This window comes from Anoplopoma fimbria, chromosome 3 (genome assembly GCF_027596085.1).
Source record: "Anoplopoma fimbria isolate UVic2021 breed Golden Eagle Sablefish chromosome 3, Afim_UVic_2022, whole genome shotgun sequence".
NCBI classification, from domain to species: domain Eukaryota; kingdom Metazoa; phylum Chordata; class Actinopteri; order Perciformes; family Anoplopomatidae; genus Anoplopoma; species Anoplopoma fimbria.
The window spans coordinates 14,458,228-14,463,129 of record NC_072451.1 but is presented as its reverse complement, the minus strand read 5'-3'; positions in this window follow the sequence as shown (position 1 = coordinate 14,463,129).

Below are 4,902 nucleotides of genomic sequence, written 5' to 3'. Positions count from 1 at the left end.
TTCCACTGAGAATAAATTAATTTTTGTTTGACATCCTGAATGAGGGTCTCGACTTTTTTTTAAATATATATATATAAAAATGTTATGAACTCAATGTCTCATTACAGCCGTTACCAGGTTGAGGAATGGCATGACGGGTCATCAGATGACTCACAGGTCCTCTAGGCAGACTGTGACTTGGTCTCTCAGGACAGTTGTTCCATTTAGGACTGAGCGACAAAAAGATGCAATGTCAGCACTTGGTGGCTGTAACATTATCTCAGGTTGAAAATAGATTGTATCATTGGAGAATATGAACCAAGACAAGGCCATACGAACTGTCCTTACTTCAAGATATATAAAGAAGACATGCGGTTTGGGGGATCTGTCAAGTTACCTGCTCAAAGATGAGAATGTAAAAAACAAAAGATTCTTTCCTATGGTTCTCTATGGCACTGATTCCCAACTCATTCTGTCTAGCAAACTCCTACAGCCCTTAAAGATGAACTGACAAAAAGTAAATGTTATATGTGGCTGTCACAGGACTGTAATAAGCCAGTTCAATTATTTAATTCGGCCCCATTATAATTATTAGAGGGGCTACCTCCCTGTCTGCCTATCTACCTGCGTCTATTCTGCCTGTGCACTCATAGCTCATCACCGGAGTCTTCCACAAGCTGCTAACTTAAAAGCTGTAAGAACTAACAATAACCATGTTTACTATTTCTGTTAATTGTGATGATTTTACATTCATAATTAACATTTTGGGGGAGGCTAGAAGGGATGGGCTGTAAGTGTTCCAGACTTCTCGACTATCATGCTAGATATAGCAACTTTTTGATCGAGTGCTGCTAGCCACTTCCATTGAAGAAGAGTTGGCAACACTGGGTTGTTTCTTTTTGGGCTGGATACTTTTTCAAATCTAGCATACTCTTGGTAGTTTATGGCTAACTGATGAAAGCCCTTGTATTTGCAGTATTACGAACTGGGTGTCTCGCTAGAATCTTGTGAATCTCGCCAGATTCTCTTTGGACAGATATTTTCCTCAGGAGTTGGTAGAGTACAAAATTTAAAGAGGGTCAATATTGGGCTCACTTGCTAACCATAGGAGACTTTTTAAAGCTAACAATGTGGCAGTTTACTGACATAGTAAGTCAGTGAGCTCAGATGGATGATTTCTGGATCGACAGTTTGTGAAAAAACAACACTTAGATTAAGTAGACTTAAAAAGGGGATACAGTTGTCGACTTTAAGTCAAGGTGGTGTATTATATGTTAGCAATGAATATCACAGATAATGATCTACTAAGAATTGGGGTTTGGTTCACGGGCACGAGTTTACAAAAAATATGTCACAAATGAAAATGTCTCTGTAGGCATGCCCTCTTTCTGCTCCACCTTAGTTTTTTAGCAGGTGTGGAGAAGAGCCTAAGGCTAAAAAGCAAGAACACGGTTCCCTACAGTCAATCACATGTGATCACATCAGATAACTGTGGCTTTCAGCTTCTGATGCTGGTACACTAACTATGTGGAGTGGACAAATGGGAGGACTCTTGAGAGGAAGGCAAACTGGCAAAGAGGCAGAGGGGTTGAGGAGAGAGGGAGAGAGACGGAGAAAGAGACCGAGTTGGAGAAATGCTTTGAGGAGTAATGGTTGCTTGGAGACTGTTGTCAAGGAGATGATGAGTCCTAGAGTCCTTTGGCATCTCAAATGTCCTACATTTATGTTGATTTTCAGAAAGAGAAGCTTCTTGTTTGTTTTTACTCTTTTATCCCCCCCAGTGAGAGACAAGCGGCGATAAGGACGATGACAATATGAACACTGTAGACTGGCTTGGTTTTATACAATATGTCTTGCAGGACAGAAAATGACACATAAAGGATTTTATCACCCTTAAACAGGTGAGATAACTGTAAGATAAGAGCATACATTTGACAGCTGCAGAGAAGCCTGCAGGAAATGGAGATGGAAACGAAGACAACACGATACAATTTATTTTTGTGACACCCTATCAGTCTCTCAAATCGTGACAAGAAATCCTCCCTCTCTCTGTCTCTGACTCATTGTGTCAGCATTCACTGTGATTTTTCGGGCAAAAGAATACTTCTCGAGAGCAGGGAAGACAGAGGGAGCTCAAAAGCCGCAGAAAACCACCTACTGTGTGCCAGTGAAAGCCTGTCCAACTTACTGCTCACTTTGCATCGACGAAAGACTATTTTCAGTGAGCACTGTGCATAACTAATGAGATGCAAATTTCCCTGAGGTGTGGGTGTAGGCACGTTAGTTAGGAGGTAATAATGGAGATGACCTGAGTAGTGTATCTGGGGATAGAGTGGGGCATGAGGAGGCTGCAGTGAAAGCCAAACTCTTGTGTGGCCAGACATTCGGAGGCATTAAGGATGCATTGCTGAATCCCCAGGAGAATCTGTGTGATTTGTTTTCAAGGGGCCACGGTCTCATTGTACCCCAGAGGTCATTGTTCCTCTGCTTTGTCTCCCGAGCACGCAGATTATACATGCACAGAGCTATAATAACCCAACAACAAAAGGGAGCGGGAGTGAGGGAGAGATAAGGCCAAGTGGTTGTAATAGCAGGTTGAAGAGGAGGGCACAAATCAAACTCATTATGGGCTGCTGAATGCTTCACCCAATGCTCCCCACGTCTCTGTTAATGTGGATTAATAGCAGGTCGAAAGGCGAGAGCAAACCAGGTTTTCTGCAAAATATGGCAAACTATAACTAAATGCCTCCATGGGATTAGCATTGATCTGGACATCAGTTCACATGGAACGCATTGAATACAGTGCAATACATCAAGTAGAAATGGGGTCTTAGCGTCTGAACAAATGCAAAAACATGAGTGCACCTCGCAAACACTATTAAATGAATAGTTGGATAGTTTGGGAAATAATGGCTTTCTTGCAGAGAGTTAGAGGAAACATTTTACAGCAATCTCACGTTTTGTGAGGTTGGTATCTATTTTAAATATGAATCTGGAGCCTGAATATGTTAGACTAGTTTAACATGGACATTCAAATAAGGGGGAAACAGCAAGCCCGGCTCTGTACAAAGAAATAAAAAAATCAACATAAGAGCACCTCTTAAGCTTAATAATTTACATGTTGTATCTCGTTTCTTTTATCTGTTAAAAAAACTGAAGGGTAAAAAGGAGTTCACTTGCTATCTACTATATAGTGCTCTACATTTACTTTCTGCTATCATGTTTTGGTGCCCGTATTAATATATGAAAGTTGTGCACTAAATATTGTCCGTAGAAAATCCTTAACAAAAATGTGTCCATGGCGTGTACACTACTATCTGCTTACATTCCCACAATGATATGTATCAAATTTTATAGATGTAAAATAACAATGATGCATATGTGTCTGAAAGATTGGCTAACTCCCCTCTATAAACTAATGAGTGTCTATTACCCTCCATTAAAAGTGATTGAGTGAACAATGGATAGACCGTGACCCAGGTTACAGCTCATTGTGACCGGATGAAATTTAATCTGGCATATAACCCACACCCATACATACTTAAGTACTGCATAAATAGTAGTGCATCACTCAAGATGATTAAATGAATGCATTATGTATGTATCATGCATTCCTGTTGCTCACTAATAACAAGTCACGATGAGTTTATGTTATTAAGGCTTAAAGGATACTCAAAATAATAACATCTAGCAGATGCCAGCTGACAGATCAGGGGAACACAGGCAGACATATTTATGGATACATTGTGATGAAGTGGGAGAAAAAAACTGATGATTAACGTTGTGTCAGGAATCTGATTGTGACTTTCAAAAGCTTCACTTGTATGATAAAGAGTCACTGTTCACTGCTGATTAATTAAAGCTCTAATTACATTAACTCATATTGACTTGATCATTTGTTAATGTTGAGCGACAGGAGGCATTACGAATGCATTAATAAGTATGCGATTTGAATCCTTCTTATAAAGTGTTACGACTTTTGTACAGCGTTGACACTTTGGCTTTATATTCTTCAAAAAGAAACAGCAAACATTAAGATTCATCCAGTGGAGACCATAGATACAACACCCATAACCTGGACAGTGTTTCAGGAAAGACACTTTGATGTTGAGTTTTCAAAGTTAATCAATGTTACTTGCTTTGATCACTGCAAACCAACATTCATTCAGCTTAATTGTACTGAGGTGTTGGCATCTCTCGAAAGTTCACTACATAAAAAAAAAGGATTTGAGAAAACTTATCAATATTAAGACAAATGCAGTTTCAAATTTCTCTCCAGGTTCTGTCATGATGTGTTGTAAGCAGGCATAGCACTGTGCATACTGACGAGAAAAATAGAAGCAATTTTATTACATTACATTACATTACAGTCATTTAGCAGACGCTTTTATCCAAAGCGACTTACAGGAAGTGTATTCAACATAGGTATTCAAGAGAACTACTAGTCACCAGAAGTCATAAGTGCATCTCCTTTCTTAAACAAGCATCTCAAAGCATAAGCCAGAGCAAAAGTATAGTGCAGAGGCAAGTTACTACGAAAACAATAATTGCAACAGACTAATCCGAATATAGTAAGTGCTACAAACTACTACGAATAGGATAAGTATGCATTTTATGATGCAATCCAATGCAGAACCTGTGTTATATATTCCTCTTTAGCTGTTTATATGCCTACTTAATTCCATCCTATGTTCTGAGACTGCGCCTTGGTGATATCTATTACACTAGAATATATTGAAACATGTTTTTTAATATTTTTTACCCTTAAACCACATATTTTGACAGGAAAAAAAACTATTAGAAACATGCTAGAATAAAATACACAACGACGGAACAACTGAAACAACCCGGATCCTTAAAAGGACCATACAGTTGAATCAGCACATTGTCGACAGTTTTGAATATTAAAGTCTATTTATTTTA